Below are 19,651 nucleotides of genomic sequence, written 5' to 3' on the forward strand. Positions count from 1 at the left end.
TGCATGACTGAGTGGAACAACAAATGAATGCTTCCCTTCCTCCTCCCCTTTCTCTCTTTTCCTCTGTAAAAATCAATCAATAAATAAAACCCTAGCCCAGGCTGGATAGCTCAGTTGGTTGGAGCATTGTTCTGAAGTACTGAGGTTGCCAATTTGATCCCTAGTTAGGGCACATACAGGAACAGATCAATGTTTCCTGTCTCTCTTCCTTCCTCTCTCAATAAAACCAATAAATAAATATTTAAAAAACAAAACAAAAACCTTGGCCGAATAGGTGGTTGGCTGTAGTGTTTTCCTGGTGGAAACGTTGCCAGTTTGATTCCCTGGTCACAGCACGTACAGGAGCAGGTTGATGTTCCTATCTCTCTCTCCCTGCCTCTCTCAAAAGCAAAAACAAAAACCAAAAAAAAACAAGGATTCTTTCATGTCTTTTCATTGCTTGATAGCTCATTTCTTATTAGCGCTGAATAATATTTCATTGTCTGTGTGTACCAGTTTATTAATTTACTCACCTATTGAAGGACATCTTGGTTGCTTCCAAGTTTTGGCAACTATGAGTAAATCTGTTACAAACATCCATGTGGAGGTTTTTGTGTGGACTTAAGTTTTCAACACCTTTGGGTAAATAACAAGGAGCATAATTGCTGGATCATGTGGTAAGAGTACCGTTTAGTTTAAGAAAGCACTAAACTGTCTTTCAAAGTGGTTGTAACATTTTGCATTCCCACTAGCAATAAATGAGAGTTTCTTTCACTGCACATCCTTGCCAGCATTTAGTGTTGTCAGTGTTCCAGATTTTGGCCATTTAATAGGTGTATATTAGTATCTCATCATTTTTTTAAAAAAAAGAAAAATATAGGTATTAACACACTCTTTTAATTTGTTTATAAATATTTTTAAGGTTTAAAAGTGTTTGAGCCCTGGCCGGTTGGCTCAGCGGTAGAGCGTCAGCCTGGCGTGCAGGAGTCCCAGGTTTGATTCCTGGCCAGGGCACACAGGAGAGGTGCCCATTTGCTTCTCCACCCCTCCCCCTCTCCTTCCTCTCTGTCTCTCTCTTCCCCTCCCGCAGCGAGGCTCCATTGGAGCAAAGATGGCCCGGGCGCTGGGGATGGCTCTGTGGCCTCTGCCTCAGGTGCTAGAATGGCTCTGGATGCAACAGAGCGACGCCCCAGAGGGGCAGGGCATCGCCCCCTGGTGGGAGTGCCGGGTGGATCCCCGGGCACATGCGGAGTCTGTCTGATTGCCTCCCTGTTTCTAGCTTCGGAAAAATGAAAAAAAAAGTGTTTGAAGTTCATAATTCCTATTAGGAAAACATTACATGAATGAATACCCTAATGTCAAAACTACTGTTACAGCTGCATTTAGGGTAGAGGGTTAAAGATTCTCTTCAAAGCACCTCAGCTTTCTCCTGAGATCAGAGGAACACTGGCTTATATTCTTGCAACATCCATCCGGTGATGTCAGTTGCTTTTCCTTCAACAAAGGCTTTATTATTCAGATGGGAATTAAGCTTGACTTTCGAGAATTTGGCAAACAGTTTAGTGATGAGATTCATAAGCTTTGGGCTGCTCTGATAGTTTGACATATTTCCCAGGTTCTGAGCTATATCCTGGAAGGCCACCTAACTTATGGATTTTTTGGCTGAAAGAACCTCTGGATCACTAAGAATTTTGTTGATCCTAGGCATTACTGCCAGACCAGGCACACCCCCTCCCATTCCAGGCATGCCCCCAGCAAAGCCACCTGGAAAAGAGTCACACTGAGCTCCTAATTATGGTCTGGCTTTCTCCTCCCTCTGATTTCTCTCTCATGTTTCTTTGGAACCTTCTTAACCCTTTTCATTCTTTCTTTGATCTCTTGCTCTTCACTCTTTCCCTTTTTCTGATGTTCTTCAATTTCCTGTGCCCTTGGTTTAACTTTTTTTAGCATTGCATTAGCATCTAGGTCATAATCCAGTTTATACTAAGGGGCTGCTTCTTCCCAATGGCCCAGAAGTCTGTGCACTTTTCCTTGCCACTTGTTAGGCTGAGCTGAATCAGCATTTGTTTCAGTAGCTATGCCAGTCTCAGATGGCAGCACTTGGCTCCTGTAATTTCACAAAGACACTGGGTATCTTGGGATTTAGAATGGCCAAGTGAAGATTCAGCTTGATGGTCAACAAACTCATGGCTTTCTGTGGTTCACCATCATTTTGGGCATCAATGACAGACACTTTTTCTTTTAAATCATCATTTGTCTGATCTCTCCTTGGTTATCTCTACATTTTCATCTCATTTCTTGAGGGGCATTAGTGTCTGGTTCAATCATACTTTCATTGTCAATTTCAAGTTCACTTTCCTCACTTGCTGGTTCCTCTGTTCTTATGTTTCCCTCTGCCTTCTTACAATGTTTTTTTTCTTGATATTCTGATTTAGTTTTATGAGTAGCAAGTGGTTTTTTGCCCCCCCCCCCACCAATTTTCTCCATCTACTCCCTAAGGAAATGTTATTTACCCATTGTGCAGAATGCTTAGATCTTGCTTACACATTTTCATGTAGACCCAAAGTGGGTAGGGTGGGGTGTTCCATGGTCAGAAAACTGTGGGAGGCAGCAAGCTTGGCTGAGGCTGTGACCCAATTCCAAGGAAGCTAGGTAGAAGAAAGGGTGGCTGCCTCAAGGCAGAACCTCATCATTGTTTTAATTTGCCTTTCTCTGATGACATAGGATGTGGAGCATTTTTTCTTTCTTTTTTTTTTAAATAAGATAAGTGTTTTTTCCAGTGAGAATTTCTTTTCCTTTTTTTTTGTGGCAGAGACAGAGTCAGAGACAGGGACAGAGAGGGACAGACAGACAGGAAGGGAGAGAGATGAGAAACATCAATTCTTTGTTGTGGCTCCTTAGTTGTTCATTGATTGATTTCTCATATGTGCCTTGATGGGGGGCAGACCGAGTGACCCTTTGCTCAAGCCAGCGACCTTGGGTCCAAGCTGGTGAGTTTTGCTCAAACCAGATGGACCTGCACTCAACCTGGTAACCTTAGGATCTCGAACCTGGATTCTACACATCCCAGTCTGATGCTCTATCCACTGCACCACCGCCTGGTCAGGTATGGAGCATCTTTTCATATGCTTATTTGCCATCTGTATATTTTTGGTGAGATGTCTTTTAAGCTCTTTGGCCCATTTTTTTAATTGGAGTTGCTTGTTTTCCTACTGGATTTTGACAATTTGTGTATCTTAGATAAAAATTCTTTATTTGGTACACCTTTTACAAATATTTTCTCCCCATCTGTGGCTTGTCTTCTCATTCTCTTGACATTGTCTTTTGTAGAGCAGAAGCTTTTAATATTAGTGAAGTCCAGCTTATTAACTATTTCAAGGATTATACCTTTCTTGTATCTAAAAGTCATTGTCATACCCAAGGTCATCTAGGTTTTCTTCTATGTTATCTTCAAAGAATTTTATAGTTTTGTGTTTTACATTTAGGTTGATGCTCCATTTAGAGTTGATTTTTGTGAGGGGTGTAAAGTCTGTGTTTATTTTTATTTATTTAGTTTATTTATATTTTTCAATTATACTTGACACTCAATATTAGTTTATATTAGTTTCAGGTGTGCCACTTTAAAATTTATGAAGTAACCTCTCCCTGATAATTCAAGTGCCCACCTAGCACCATACATAGTTATTACAATATTGACTAGGTCTGTGTTTAGATTCATTTTTTATAAGTGGATATTCAGTTGTTCCAGCAGCATTTGTCCAGAGACTGATTTTGCTCTATTGTACTGCCTTTACTCCTTTGTCAAAGATCAGTTGATTATATATATTTACCTGGGTCTACTTCTGGACTCTCTATTTCAGTTCATATCTATTTGTCTATTCTCTCACTGTTTTGATTACAGTGGCTAAGTAAGGTAGCATCAGTCCTCTAACTCTGTTCTTTTCATTCAATATTTTGTTGGCTCCTTCAATATGTTGTATGAGTTTATTGCCTCTCCATATGAACTTTAGAATCAGTATGTAATTTTCACAAAATCATTTGCTGGGATCTTGATTTGGATTGCATTGAATCTATAGTTCAATTTGGAAAAAATTAACATCTTGACAAAACTAAGTCTTTTTATTCTTGAATGTGGAATGTCTCTCAATTATTTAGTTCTTTGATTTTTCTCATCAGAGTTTTATAGTTTTCTTCATATAGATCTTATACATATTTTGTTAGATTTATAACTAAATTTGTGATTTTGGGGGATGCTCATTTAAATGGTGTTGTTTTTAATTTTAAATTCCATTTGTTGCTGATGTATAGGAAAGCACTTAACATATATATTAATCTTGTATTCTGAAACCTTGCTATAATTGTTTATTAGTTTCAGGTTTTCTTTGGTTGCATTTCTTCAGATTTTTTTACATATACAATTATGCCTTCTGTGAACAAAGCAACATCACATCCTTTTATCCCCCTACCTACCTCAATACATAGCTCTAAACTATGTGAAAATTTGCTTATATAACCACAATGTCATAATAACCAACTAAGTTACCCAGTAATCCTTAGAAGATCAATACTGACACTATTTTCAGATTTTCCTGATTATCTTTAAAAAATCTATTTTTACATCTGGTCACAATGTCTCTTAAGTCTTCTTTAATCTAGAATAACCCATCTTCCCTTTTTAGTTATTTTTAAATTTTTTAAATTACTGATTTAGAGAAAGAGAAGAAAGTGGGATGAGAGTGTGAGAGAGAGATATATTGATTAGGATTTTTTTGCTTGCTTTTTTGTTTGTTTTTGTTTTTTAGTGAGAGGAGACAGACTCCCTCATACACCCTGACCAGTATTTACCTTGAAAGCCCAATAGGAGGTGATGCTTTACCCATCTGGGGCGCTTGCTCTGTTGTAACCAGAGTCATTTTTTAGTGCCTGAGGTGGAAGCAGTGGAGTCATCCTCAGTGCCTGGGCTAACTCTCTCTAATCAAACCATTGCCACAGAGGGGAGGAGAAGAGAGAGCCTGAGAGAGAGAAACAAGAGGTGGAAGGGTGGATAAGCAGATGGGCACTTCTCCTGTGTGCCCTGACCGAGAATCAAACCCAGGACATCCACATGCTAGCCAACACTTTACCACTGAGCCAACCAGTCAGGACCAAAACATTGATTTGTTGTTCCACTTGTTTTTGTATTCATGGGTTGATAATTGTATGTGCCCTGACTGGGAATTGAACCTGCAACCTTGGCATATCAGGACAACATTCTGACCAGCTGAACTACCAGGCCAAGGTCCCTTTTTAATTCTTTATGTCATTGACTTGTTGAAGAAACATGGTTATTTTCTCTGTAGAGAACATCCTACATTCTGGCTTTGTCTCTGCATTTTCATTCAACTTGTTCCTCTATATACCATATTTCCTGTAAATGAATGTTGGCTCTAAAGGCAGATTAAATGCTTCCTTCTTTTTTTTTGTCAATAGTATATTTTTAATGTTTTCTAAAAAGGTAGGTAACAGCCTGGCCTGGCGGTGGTGCAGTGGATAGAGCATCAGACTAGGATGCAGAAGACCCAGGTTTGAAAACCTGAGGTCACCGGCTTCAGTGCAGGCTCATCCTGCTTGAACATGGGCTTACCAGCTTGAGTATGGGGTCGCTGGCTTGAGTGTATGATCATAAATATGACTCCATGGTCTCTGGCTTGAGCCTAAAGGTTGCTGGCTTGGAACCCAAGGACACTGGCTTGAGCCCAAGGTCACTGGCTTGAGCAAGGAGTGACTCCTGTGCTGGAGCCCCCCAGTCAAGGCACATATGAGACAGCAATCAATGAACAACTAAGGAACTGCAGCAAAAAATTGATGATTCTTATCTCTTTCCCTTCCTGTCTGCCTGTCTGTCCCTATCTGTGCTTCTCTCTGTCTCTCCCTGTCTCTGTCATACACACAAGAAAAGAAAAAGAAATAAAAGGTAAGGTAATATAGGGTGGACAGGAAATCAGGTGTCTGACAGAAAAAGCATGAAGTGAGTTGTGACTGGCACTATCTTTGAAAACAGTTATTTTTGTATAGATATTTTTATGTGAAGAAGTTTGGAGATCCCATGTGAGAAGACCTTGTTTTCTACCTATACAGCCATTGATGATAATAATACTTCACATTTATATTCAAAGTGTTCTCACATAGGTCATTTAATTTTGGTAGCTGCTTACTGACACAGAGTACAGATGGTAGTATCTTCATTTTGAAGATTATGCAGCCCTGGCCAGTTGGCTCAGTAGTCAAGAGTCAGTCCGGCATGTGGATGTCCTGAGTTCAACTCCCTGTCGGGGCACACAGGAGAAATGCCCATCTGCTTCTTCACGCCTCCCCCTCTTCTTGCTTCTCTCTCTCTCTCTCTCTCTCTCTCTTTCTCTCTTTCTCTTCCCCTTTTTGCAGCCATGGTTGTATGGGTATGAGTTAACCCTGGACACTGAGGATGGCACCAAGGCCTCCTCTACAGGTGCTAAGAAGAGCTCAGTTGCTGAGCAATGGAGCAATGCTCCAGATGGGCAGAACATCACCCCCTAGTGGGCTTGCTGGGTAAATCCTGGTTAGGGCACATGTGGGAGTCTATCTCTGCTTCCCTGCCTTGCACTGAATTGAAAAAAAGGATTATGCAACTGAAGCTCAAGTGAAGTAGCAGAAATAGTGTGGAAAACAGTTTCTGATTCTAAGGGCTATGACCTTTCTGTCCCTTTGTGCTGCTTCCCTTCCATCAGCCCTGGATGTTCCCCACTAGCCTCACTACCATCAAAGGTGGGTTTTGGGCTATGTACATAGTTTACGCAGGCAGTTATGATCTTTCTGTAACTGAGTTCTCATAGAATATGCAGAATGAGAGAAGTAAGCAAATTCATTTTTGTTTAACAGTCAAATACATAAACAGACTGAATGAGAGGTTATATCATATAACAGATAAGAGACTCTTTAAGCCCTACTGAATGTTGGCAGGTTTAGGATCTGTCAGGAGAGAATTTCTGGGGTAGGTGGGGGCTAAGGATTGGCCAGTTCAGGTGTCTGGAGCAGCTTGGGAGAATATAGAAATAGCCAGGCAATGGGCAGAGAGGGGAGCTGGGAATAGAGCAAGAATAGGAGGCAGGAGAGTCAGAGGCTACTTAAGGGGAGAGAGGGAGGGAGGATCCTGTGGTTAGAATAAACTGCAGTGGCTTGTCAGAGCAAGTGAGAAGGTGCTTTCGTGTTCTTGTGCTGTCAGCTGGATGGAGGCCTGCCTAAAAGAGGAGCCCCCTTCCCCTGTGGAGCTGGAAGAGAGCCTCCAGAATGGAGTGCTGCTGGCCAAGCTGGGCCACTGTTTTGCACCCTCTGTGGTTCCCTTGAAGAAGGTCTATGACGTGGACCAGCTGCGGTAGCAGGTTTCTGCCTTCCAACTTATTCCTCTCAGACTACCCCTTCTTCTCAAAGCTGTGTGAATAGAGTGACCATATATTTTATTGTCCAAATCTGGATATTTTTGAAGATGAAAAAGGTGCTACTAATCATTGCACTGGAATAACAGGTATCAATTGGTGTCTCCCAGCCAGACCATGTGCATTATTCTTAGCAGCAAGGGACACTTGACAAGTGGGCTTTGAGATACCCCTGACATGAAAACTTCTAAGAAGACTTTTCTACCCACATCCTACACGCAGAGGCTTGTGGGCTTTGCTACCTGAAAGTATTTCCTGGGAACACTGCCCCTTCTTTGTGCCTGACTAGCCTAACCTGCCTCTCCTTCCTGTCCTAGTTCTGCATTCCCGCTTTCTAGGATACCTTTCTAGATTGTTAGTCCCATCCCTGTGCCACCTTTCCAAATGTCCATTCCTGGTGGTTTCTGTTGGTCTGTGTGTGACTGTGTTGGGAGATGAAAAGTCCAAGGGGAGGGTCCTCTGGCTCTTACAGCCACTTGAAAATCCAAGCAGTGGTCTTGCTTTGCTCATAGGGAACCCTGAGAACTGTGGAAATAGATTCCCTTCTCTTTCTTTCCCTTTCAGGCAACTGGCTTGCATTTCAGTCACACCAACAACATCAATTTTTGGCTCTCTGCAAACCCTCATCGGTCTGCCTTCAGTAACAGTGAGCCTCAAGATTGAGGTTTATCTTTACTATTCACCAGCTGTCCCACTCCCCAACCCTCACCACACACAAATCTATTACTCCGAGACCCTTTAGCCTTTATCTCATTGTGTTTTCTTTTTTTTTTTTTTTTTTTTTTTTTTTTTTTTTTGTATTTTTCTGAAGCTGGAAACGGGGAGAGACAGTCAGACAGACTCCCACATGCGCCCGACCGGGATCCACCCGGCACGCCCACCAGGGGCAACGCTCTGCCCACCAGGGGGTGATGCTCTGCCCCTCCGGGGCATCGCTCTGCCGTGACCAGAGCCACTCTAGCGCCTGGGGCAGTGGCCAAGGAGCCGTCCCCAGCACCCGGGCCATCTTTGCTCTAATGGAGCCTTGGCTGCAGGAGGGGAAGAGAGAGACAGAGAGGAAGGGGGGGTGGAGAAGCAAATGGGCGCTTCTCCTATGTGCCCTAGCCGCGAATCGAACCCGGGACTTCTGCACGCCAGGCCGACGCTCTACCGCTGAGCCAACCGGCCAGGGCCTTCTTTTTTGTTTTTGTTTGTTGTTGTTTTCTTGTATTTTTCTGAAGTGAGAAGCAGGGAGGCAGAGAGACAGACTCCCACATGAGCCCAATCGGCATCCACCTGGCACGCCCATCAGGAGGGTGATGCTCTGCCCATTTGGGGCATTGCTCCCTTGCAACTGGAGTATTCTAGTGCCTGAGCCGGAGGCCATGGTGCTGTCCTCAGTGCCTGGGCCAACTTTACTCCAGTGGAGCCTTGACTGCAGGAGAGGAAGAAAGAGATAGAGAGAAAGGAGAGGGGAAAATGTGGGGAAGCAAATGGGTGCTTCTCTTGTGTGCTCTGGCCAAGAATCAAATCCAGGACTTCCACACACTGGGCCGACACTACCACCGAGCCAACTGGCCAGGGCCCTCCATGTGTTTTCTAAACTAACTTAATCTAAGAGTTTAAGTTCCTTGGGGGTGTGTCTTTAAACCATGTTATTTGGTCTTTGTCTCCACTTCCCTGTGGGTAAAAAACAGGAGATAAAGGCTCCCTGGCTCAAGTTTATTGTTCCCATTAGGCAGTGAGACCTTTTTGTAAAGCAGGTGATGGGGTTCATGTTGGCAGCCATTTTTCCACTGGAATTTCATAGCATAAAGCAAGGGCACACCACATTGCTACATGATAGACTGGAAGCCTAGGCCCCAAATGCCAATTGAATACATGCTGCATGTCCTCTTTGAATTTCAGTTGTCTTTTCATCTATAAAATATGTTTAGTGCCTGACTGGTGGTGGCACAGTAGACAGAGTATCGACCTGGGATGCTGAGGGGTCAAGTTCAAAATCTCAAGGTCACCAGCTTGAGCATGGGCTCATCTGGCTTGAGCATAGGCTTGCCAGCTTGAGTGCAGGGATACCAATTTGAGCATGGGATCATTGACATGATCCTATGGTCACTGGCTTAAGCCCAAAGGTCGCTTGCTTGAAATCCAAAGTCACTGGCTTGATCATGGGGTCACTGGCTTGACTTGAGGCCCCAGTCAAGGCACGTATGAGAAGCAATCAGTGAACAACTAAAGTGATGCAACTACGAGCTGGTGCTTCTCATTGTCTTTCTTCCTTCCTGTCACTGTCTTTCTCTTACTTAAGAAAAAAAATAGGATCAGTAATCCCTGCCCTGTCTATCTTATAAAGTTGACCAAAGGATGCCATGATCTGTGTGAGTTTTCTTTTTGAATTGTAAAGAGCTATACAAATAAGGCATGATAGGATTCCACAATGTATAATTTCTTTCTGCTTTTTTTTATTGTAAAATATAATTATAGGACAAGGAAATAGCAACAAAGAAAGATACTTTGGTGGGAGGCAGGAGCAATAGAACCCATGTGTCCTCAGTGGGGTTGGAATGCTTAGGTCTCTAGATTTTCTCATTTCTTATGAATCTAAAGTAACCAAGAGGTCCTGAGGTTAGACCTAATTATAGTTGCCAAGTGGCATGGAAAGCCATGCTTGGGGTAACTCAATTTCTGTTATGCCTCTGGCTTGGAGACCAGGACGACAACAGACATACCCTGATCCTTTTGTGGTCCTTGGCTATGTATGTCTCACTGGGCCCTGTGTGGGAACATGGACAGCTCCCTAACATGCCACCTTTCTGGCAAGAGTCCAGTGTGAGGGACACAGGCTGATTATGTTTATAGGATGAACAAGGGGCCCATTTCTCCTGGAAGATATGGCCTGCATTCTATAACCTTGATATCCTTATATAGTGTTTGGTTAATCTGGAGCTGTGTGTCTGTAACTGTGTCTTGGCTTAAAGGCCCTAATGCCTTTCTTTTACACTAGACTGGTTGCAAATAGTTAAGCAGACTGACCTAGGAGCCCCAGGCAATGAAAGAGCACACACTAGGTTGGAGAGGAAGACCCATTACTTAGCCCCTTCTCTCTATATCTGGTGCTGCTTTAAGGTCTCGAAAGACAGTAATTGCTGGTTTCCACTCCAGACCTTCTTCCCAGAGACCACAGACATCTATGTCAAAAAGAACATGCCCCAAGTTATCTACTGCATCCATGTGCTCAGGTGAGAGACCCCAAATTTCTGTCGTCCTGGTTGCTCTACTTGGATGCAACCAACAACTGACAGAAACAAATGCTTCAACAGTTATGATGGAGGATTGACTACAGGGAGCACACCTCAGTAGAGTAAGGGTTTGGATTTGTGTAATTGTGTTTAGATTTATGTGTGTGTTTGTGGGACATTTATGCATGACCTGTGAGGGTGAAGAAAAAGAGCAGCAATGAGAAGGTCTTCAGCTTATGACTGGGGTACCCAGGACCCATTAAGAGCAACTTTAGTGTAAATGGTGAAGGCTCTTTGGTTCTACTAAGAACCAGTCATCAGCAACCAGTTGGCTAAATCATAGAAAGTGATTGACCAGTTCCTGTGTCCAGCATATCATCACTTCCTGACTTTGTTTCCCATGTTCTTTCAAGTCTCTGGGCCTTGCCTCAGTGGGTCTCTGTTTACTATGCCCTTCCAACCCTCTATCTCCACCCAGTGACCCGCTATTGCAGTGTGCTGTTATCTGTGAAGCCTTCCCAATACCGCGATCTCTACAGCATCTTTTCTTTTTAAGTTATTTATTGAGTTTAAAGAGAGGGGAAGGAGGAGAGAGAGAGACAAACATTGATTTATACTTCAAGCCATTTATGCATTCATTGGTTGATTTTTTTTATTAATTTTTTTAAAGAGAAAAAACACTGATATATTGTTCCAGTTATTTATTGGTTGATTCTTGTATGTACCCTGACCAAGGATCAAACCTATGTCAGGACAACAATAGCCACCTGAGCTACATCCACAGTGTCTTATTTCCTTTTTATAGCACTTGCTTTGGGCTGACTTTCAATAACATCTCTTCCTGTGGATTGGGGTGACTTAAGGGAAGATGCTGAGTGGTCTTAATTTCCAGGTCCCTGAAAAGTCTCCCACAAACCCACTATGGACAGCATGTCAAAATGAATAGGTTCCAATGCCTTCCATTCTTTTCCAGTCTCTTCCTCTTCTGCCTGGGATTTGCCCTCAGATGCATAATCTGTATGGGAAAGTGAAATTCACAGGTAAGCCCATTTTCTCCCCAACCACCACAGTTCTAGGCAGTCTCCTGGGGGTTCTGGGTTTAATGAAGGGCACCTGTGGTATCATTGCAGCTGAGGAACTCAGCAACATGACCTCTGAACTTGCTAAATATGGCCTTCAGCTGCCTGCCTTCAGCAAAATTGGGGATATCCTGGCCAATGAGCTCTCTGTTGATGAGGCTGCAGGTAGGTACTGGGCTCTACTCTGCTATGGGTAGGCTCAGTGAGAGCCTGGGGGGTACTCTGAGCCTCATAGCCTTCAGGAGGCTTCTGGATACCTCACATCCACAGGCAGGGCCATCAGGCTACCTGGTTTGCCTGGCCCCTGTGGATGGAAAAGTGGTGATGTCAGAGTGCCTTGCAGCTGTTCTGGCCTCCTGACCTTGTTCCCATGCCCTCTCCCAGTCCGTGCAGCTATTCTTGCCATCAGTGAGGCAGTGGAGTGAGGGGTGGTTGAGGACACCCTGGCTGCCTTGCAGAATCCCAGTGCTCTGCTGGGGAATCTTTGAGAACTTCTAGAAGCCATCTACTAAGAGCTACTGGCCCAGGCCAAGATGGGGAAAACTGCTAATGGCAGGAACTGCATAACGAGGAATTTTGTAGTGCAGGGATTGAAAAGCTGGGTGTCTTGGAAAACCTTGAGTGAAACCAGAACTCCTATCTATTCTGTGTCTAGGTCCAAAGTTGTGTTGAGAAACTAACTTGTCAATTATTTTAGAGAAAAAGGAGAGGAACTTAGGAGAATAATGAGCGTTCAAAGATAAGATAGAAGAAGAAGTTCTGGAGGGTTACATCTTCAGTGAGGGCTGAGAGAGACCCTGGAACATACAACTGGATGAAATTGGATTGGAGATTCCAAAGGTTGGTTTGACTTAACTATGTCAGTGCCAGGAGGTTGGATCCCACAATTTCCCCAGATTTCTTCCTACCAGGCTGACTTCTGGCCTTGGGGATGGCCTACAGAAGAAGGTATAGGTATCACCCAGGAAGAAGGGGGAGCAGAAGATTGAATTAGTTTTCCTAGGTTCCCTTCTCAATGTAGTATTTGCAGGATGATGGAGAAAGTAGAACATCTATGACTGCTACCTAACTCAGGCTGAAATCCAGGACAACATCAGCCATGTCAATGGTAAGAGAGTCAATGAGGTGCTTAGGGGAATGCTCTTAGGCTGAGCTCCTGCACTGATAGGTTTGGAATGGTTCTCAGGCCAGAAGGCCTATGGCCTCAGTGGGGCCAACCCTTGTCTCAGGTAAAGATCAAAGTCAAGGCACTGTGTAGAGTCAAGGTTCTATTTTATAGCCCTCAATGTCTGTCAAGGAGGCTTCTGTTTGAATGGCGACTCATGGAGAGGCTCAAGAGGGTGATGTGGAGAATGATGAGAAGGGAGAGATCAGTGCAGGAGAAGCTGCTTGAAAGCAAAGGGTCTGCAGTAGTGAGATGGGAAGGCTGTGCAGATCAAGCTTCAGAAGCTTGGGGCCAACAGGAAGAGGGCAGACTTCTAAGACAGAGCTGGGAGAGGTGGCAAGGGCCTTTCCCATGTTGTCCATTATGAAAACATGTCTTTTTCAGTTCATGGGGCCCTAGAAGTTGTTGATGATGCCCTGGAAGGACAGAGCCCTGAGACCTTGCTTGAGGCCCTTCAAGACCCTTCCCTGAAAAAAAAAGATCCTGCCCTGGCCCTTCTAGGAGTGAGGAGAAATTTTGCACACTGGTACCTAGAACAGCTGAGCTCAGACAGAGAGCAGAAAGCACAGGTTAGGCTCTATGACCTGCTATCTCTGATGGTAGAATGGGGAAGGGCCTCTTACTTAGGTGTCAATTCTTTGTATCTAGTAAGTGAAGTGCTGACTACATGTTTAAATGGTTAAATCACCTCAAAGCATAATGGACTAGCCAGTGGTAGGCAGACTCATTAGTCAGCAGAGCCAAATATCAATAGTACAACGATTAAAATTTCTTCTGAGAGCCAAATCTTTTAAACTTAAACTATATAGGTAGGTACATTCCTTATCAAAGTAGCGTGCACACATGGTATTTTTGTGGAAGAGCCACACTCTAGGGGCCAAAGAGCTGCATGTGGCTCATGAGCCACAGTTTCCCAACCAGGTGACTAGACTGATTAGCTTCTGTTCTCTGAGAGTCTCTCAAACTGCCTGGGGGACCTATGGGCATTTTGATAGGCAGTGTTATGCTCCTCCATTGTTAAATTTGGACCTCAATTTAGTAATCTTATTGTCAGTGCTGTTGACTTTCCTCTGACATTCTTTGTATTTGCGTTGCCTGTGTTGTTATTTCACATGCTTGCTGGGTAATAATGAGCCAGAGGTTAGAGCTGGGTTAATAGGGATGGGTGGGCCAGGCTAGTGTGCCTGAATGGGAGAGGTGGGACTGACTGGGGAGGGGGAGACTAAATGCATGGGACCTGGGAGCTCATGCTGGCAGCTCACTAAGCCTGTTCATAGCTCCCAGAGGACTCTTTTCTACTGCAGCATTTCCTCTTCCAGGAGCTAGGCCTGGTGGAGCTTCTGGAAAAGGGTCAGGTTTAAGCTGGTGTGGCTGTTGCCAAGATGAAGAGTGATCAGGAACAAGCCAGTAAGTCATCTCTAGGCTGATGTCTGGCCTGGATATATCACAGACTCTTGAAGGGAATCTAACCCTTTGCTAGTTTCTGTGCAAACTGCTGCCTGATTTTCTAGCCTGGCAAGGGACTTCTCTCTCTTCTCACATAGTGTGCTCTATTGGCTGCCTGGAAGGACAGTACAGGTTAGTTCATGAAGGCCTTCGAGATAATGACGGTCCTGCATTGGGCTCTACTACTGGGGCAGGCAGTTTTCTTCTAGGCACCTCCCCTATATTTTGATAGTTTCTACGTATTAGGGTTCCTTTGCCTTCTGAAAGGTAGTGATCTTCCAGATACAATGACAGCAATACACTGTGGGTATATTTGTTCCCTTATTGCTTTCCAGTAACTTGTGTGTTCCTTGATGCCAGTACCCATATCCACTAAGTGTTTTATAAGCCCCAGTGTTCCCAAACTAAAACTACATTGATGCACTATGGCTTCACCTAGGAGCTGGTTTATTCCTCTGTGCTGTCATCAAGATTTAATTCCTGCTAAAATCTGACTAACCTCATTTTTGTTTTGCTATGCTCCATAGCCTACTGTCAATCTGGTGCTCACCACCTTAGGAACTCACCTCTGCCATGACAGTCACTCCATGTTACCTGCTAAGCTACTCAGCTATTAGGCATAACATTGCTTCTTCCAGAACCTCTTCTTAAAATGAGCCAGCTCTTTTTTTTTTGTATTTTTATTTTATTTTTTTGTATTTTTCTGAAGCTGGAAACGGGGAGAGACAGACAGACTCCCGCATGCGCCCGACCGGGATCCACCCAGCACGCCCACCAGGGGCGACGCTCTGCCCACCAGGGGGCGATGCTCTGCCCCTCCAGGGCGTCGCTCTGTTGTGACCAGAGCCACTCTAGCGCCTGGGGCAGAGGCCAAGGAGCCATCCCCAGCGCCCGGGCCATCTTTGCTCCAATGGAGCCTTGGCTGCAGGAGGGGAAGAGAGAGACAGAGAGGAAGGAGAGGGGGAGGGGTGGAGAAGCAGATGGGTGCTTCTCCTGTGTGCCCTGGCCGAGAGTCGATCCCAGGACCTCTGCACGCCAGGCCGATGCTCTACCACTGAGCCAACTGGCCAGGGCCGCCAGCTCTTTTTTTTCCTGAACATTTAGAAACATATTTTGAACTTAGCAGGATAGTTTTTCAGAGTAGTTAAGCCTGACTGGTGGTGGCACAGTGGATAGAGCATTGACCTGGGACACTGAAAACTCCTAGATCAACAGCTTGAACATCTAGGAGCCCATAGTTCTTTGCTTGATCCCAAGGTCGCTGGCTTGAGCAAAGTGTCACTGGCTCAGCTGGAGCTCTCTGGTCAAGGCATGTATGAGTCTTAGTAAATGAACAATTAAAGTGCTGCAACTACAAGTTGATGCTTCTCATTTTTCTCCCTTCCTTCCTTCCTGCCTGTCTGTCTGTCTGTCTCTCACACAAAAAAAAGTAGTTACAAAGCCATTTTCTCTCAGAGATCCTCAGCAGAACCAAATTGGCCAACAGAGTATAAATTTCTCTGAATGGCCAGCCTGTGCAGCCTCTGTTCTTTCTTTCCTACAGTGCTCCAGGCTGTGCAGAGCATCAACAATGCCATCCAGAGGGAGTGGCAGCTGACACGGTGAAGGAGCTGATGTGCCCTGCAGCCCAGCTGCCTCCCATGTATCCCTGTGCCTCAGCTGTGTACCAGCAGGCGCTGGCAGTGCTCCAGCAGCAGCAGCAGCAGGGGGTGAGTCCCAGAAATATGGGGTCTTACTTCTTAGTTCCCAAGCAGCTAGAGAGACCAGGCAGTCATTCCAGAGCATCCTCTGAGGGTATTCTGAAATGCTGGTAGAAATTAGAGGAGGAAGGAGGGTGACCAGCCTTGCTGCCTGAGTATAGAATAATAGCCAATACCCTTGAGCAAAAACTGCTTTGCACACTCATTTAATCCTTAAAAGAACCTTATAAGATAAGTATTATTTTTATTTTAGAGAGGAGGAGACTGAGATGCAAAGGTTGAGTACCTTGCCCAATACAGGTGTACCTGGCAGTGCAGAGTGGACACTAAGTTGAATGTCTGGCATTTTGTGCCTTTAACTACTGCTGCCCTGCTTCACTCCAGTCCAGACAGCTTCCCTCACAGTGGGTGACAGGGCTTCCAAGTAGTTAGAGCAGTGTTTTTCAGCCACTAGTTCACCAAAAAGTTTATGCTGGCCACAAGAAAGTTAACCACCATGACATTGTATGACGCTTATAGAGTTTATAATTATTGGGTCTGTTTTCAAACAGTGGTTGAAAAACACTGTGTTAGAGGGGCTATGCAGAGACACAGGGAGGGAAGAGTGGAAGATGTAAGAGAAATATGACTTCAGACCAGGGAAATTAAGGGAGTAGACCTAGAGATAAGTCTGAGAAGGCTTCCTGGAAGAGCAAAAGAGACTCATACCCACAACACGCTTTTATGGAGCATTGTCTCCAGACACAACTCTCATGCAGGACACAGTCTCAACACAGGAGACTCGAGCACAACCATCAATTAAGGACTAAGGTAAAGCATAGTGGCTAAGATTGTGGACATTCAAGCAAGGCTACCTGAGTTCAATTTTACTCTGCTACTTCCAGCCAAATGAACTTGGGCAAGTTATTTACCTTCTTTGTTCCTCAATTTATAGTAAAATAGGAACAATAATAAAGTTCATGAGATTGTTGTAAGGATTATACAAGTTGATATGAATGAGCCTGTCATGCAAGTTTGAGCCATTATTATTATTATTACTATTATTCTCAACATTCTGTTTGTAGAGGACAGGAAGGGTGCTCTGGACAGAGGCAAAGAGCATAAGCAGATGTTTGAAAAGGAGGAGGGCTGCTGGGCAGGGAAGTGGGACCAGGGCACTTGGGGCATGTGAAGGTACCCACTTTATCTTCCTGTCCATGTGCCCAGGGCCTAGTTCAGTTCTCGGTGTGTAAAAGGAACAAGAAAGGAGCTGGTAGAGCTCACTGGTTGAGTGTAGGCTCTGGAGTCAGGCAGCTACATTTAACTTAAATTACTTGATTATGGGCTCATCTGTGAAAAGAAAAATTAATGATACCTACCTCATATCTTGTTTTGAAATTAAATGATAATGTATTTGAAGAACATATACATTGAGCACATAGAAGCATTATCAAATATGAAGCATGATTGTTAGTGAATGAGGTTTTGAGTTACAGACTCTGGGGTACAGCAGAGTCTGAGGGGCAGGATGGCAGGTGGGTCCAAGATTCTTTACCAGCCCTCCCCCTGTGATAGGAGCTTGGACAGGAGGAGCTCTTCATGGCCTTGGAAATGCTCTCAGCTGTGGTCCTGATTAACCAGGCTCTGGAGGCCAGGGATACCAGTGGCTTCTGGAGCAGTCTGGTGAACCCCACCACAGGCCTGGCTGAGGTGGAAGGCAAAAATGCTCAGCAGTAAGAAAGGTTTAGCCCTATATTGAGAGTGAGGAAATGGAGGGAATGTAGCCAAGACTGTGAGTTCTACTCAGAGACCAGCCTTCTGCATGATGACCTGTTCTTCCTAGGAGTGGGTGGGAGCACAATCATTCTCTCCTCCATTAATCATTTTTGGATCACAAAGATTTGAGTACTCACTTATGTGCTAGATACTGTTCTACGTGGTAGGAAACAAAAGTGAGGCCTGACCTATGGTGGTGCAGTGGATAAAGCGTCAACCTGGAAATGCTGAGGTTGCCGGTTCAAAACCCTGGGCTTGCCTGGTCAAGGCACATATGGGAGTTGATGCTTCCTGCTCCTCCCCCCTTCTCTCTCTCTCTCTCTCTCTCCTCTCTCTATAATGAATAAATAAAATATCTAAAAAAAAAAAAAAAAAGAAACAAAAGTGAACAAAAGGAAGTTCTGCTCTCCTCAAATATAGGTGTCAGTGGAGAAAGGCAGACAAAAAACAAACATGTCAGATAATTAGAAAATAAGAGCTGTGGTGAAAAATAAGGGATAAGTGTGGAAATAAGAGAGGATCGGTTTGTCCATTTTATAGTGTCATTATGAAAGGCATCTTTGGTAAGGGGGTCATTTTGAGAGGGACCTACAGGGCATAAGTGATTGCCATGAGGCTGGGAAGCTAGAAGAAGAGGGTTTGAGCAAGGAGGGAGATAATCTGACCTACTTCTAACAGGATCACCCTGGCTTCTGTGCTGAGAATTGACTCCAGGTTAGAAGGGGGAGAAGCAGGGAAACCTGTTAGATGTCTGTTGGAGTAATCCAGGCAGGGGTTATAGAGGCTTGGTCTAGGGCAATAGCAGTAGAGGTTGTAAAAAGGAGCCAGATTTGAGATATATTCTGAAAGCTGAGCTGACAGGATTTGCTTATGTTGTGGATAGGAGATGTGAGAGAGAGTGGAGTGATTCATTAGGAAAATTAATCTCACACAAGCTTGGGGTGAAAGGGAAGAGGCCGCTAGGAAGAAGACCAAAATAGAAGGGAGCTATGAGATTTGTCTTAGAGACTAAAGGGAGTGTGCTTCCTGGAGGAGATGGTCACTTGAACCCTTTGTAGCAGACCAGTCAGGGGGAGGCCATCAGACTGACAGCTGAATTACTGGGGACCTTGGGGAAGATTTGCTTAGAACTTGGGTGGGGAGCTGTATGTTATAGTTGTGTAGAGAAGCATTAGTGTATTATGAGAGCATTAGTGACCTGCTTCTCATTGCTCATTGGTAGAGATGGTGGCACCAACTCTGTGTCTGTGCAGACCTTCTTATCCATGCCACTGTGTGCCTCCAGGGAGTGCATGTGAGGGAAGATGTAGTGTGTGATATGGTATGGGTGAGTACATTTGGGGGAATATGGTACATATCGGTGAAGTTGATGAGTAGATATATGCTTTACTAATTTCTTTTAAGCTATCTTATACTTGAGTTTCTGTGAGGAGGTGTTGGTTAGTTTGGATGTGTGTGCTTGATAATACAGTGCACACGTGTGAGCTGGTACCAGGGAGTGTGGCAGAGGGCACATTTGGCTATGTGCAGGTGTTTGGTCTTCCCTGTGAAACTCGAAGTTCTTTGAGAACAAGGCCAGTTTCCCCTCCCCTCTCCACATGCCTGTTCCCACCTTTCCCTGGAGAGCCCAGGACAAGGATTTTCCACAAGCCTCTCAGGCCAATCAGAACCAGCCAGGGTTACTTCTTTTTTTATCCTGATGTGTAGGCTCACTGGTGGGATTACAGACAACAGAAGAAATACTTGGAACAGTTGTAGTATTTAAAAGCCAACATACATGCCATAATTAAGATAGCTATCATGATTTGGGCAGGTTCCTGTCTCTCTTGAAGGATCCAATGAGAACAACTTTTCAGTCCTC

At 44.4% G+C, this 19,651-nt stretch overlaps 1 pseudogene; it reads right to left on the reverse strand.

The window, feature by feature from the left end:
• Positions 1–1,414: 1,414 nt before the first annotated feature.
• On the reverse strand, positions 1,415–2,533 carry LOC136311732 (hsc70-interacting protein pseudogene; annotated as a pseudogene).
• Between the last annotated feature and the right edge of the window lie 17,118 nt (positions 2,534–19,651).

The sequence above is a fragment of the Saccopteryx bilineata genome, chromosome 8 (genome assembly GCF_036850765.1).
Source record: "Saccopteryx bilineata isolate mSacBil1 chromosome 8, mSacBil1_pri_phased_curated, whole genome shotgun sequence".
NCBI lineage: Eukaryota > Metazoa > Chordata > Mammalia > Chiroptera > Emballonuridae > Saccopteryx > Saccopteryx bilineata.